Below are 530 nucleotides of genomic sequence, written 5' to 3' on the forward strand. Positions count from 1 at the left end.
GAATATCCTCCTTGGTGAAGTGTCTATTCATGTCTTCTGCCCATTTTTTAATTGGATTGTTTGTCTTTCCTCCATTGTAATTTATGATGTGATTTTGCAGTATGTTTGGCCTCTTTGGAATGGATGATATTAAATATTGAACTTTTCTTTCAAAAAATGATATGTGGAAATCTAAAACCTTATATCTGTGAAGGTGATCTTGTTTGGAAATAAAATTTTTCATTTGTGATCAGTTCAGTTAAATGAAGTCATCTAGGAGAAGTATGAATAATTTCTTATAAAAAGGGAGAACAGATACAAAAACAGAGTCAAATGCAGATGGCAGGTGCCAACAGCATGGCTTTTACTTACATAAATTGACACACTTATTATACAATTATTGGCAAATCCAAACGATCTAGAACAGCCAAATCAATTTTGAAAAAAGTAAAAGAACATAGTTTGAGAAATTACACTACTTGATTTCAAGAATTAATATAAACCTATAATGTTAAGAGGAGCTCTGCTGGCATAGTGCCTAAGGCATTTGA

The sequence above is a fragment of the Orycteropus afer genome, unplaced genomic scaffold (genome assembly GCF_000298275.1).
Source record: "Orycteropus afer afer isolate SDZICR_OR568_19922 unplaced genomic scaffold, OryAfe1.0 scaffold00380, whole genome shotgun sequence".
Lineage (NCBI taxonomy): Eukaryota > Metazoa > Chordata > Mammalia > Tubulidentata > Orycteropodidae > Orycteropus > Orycteropus afer.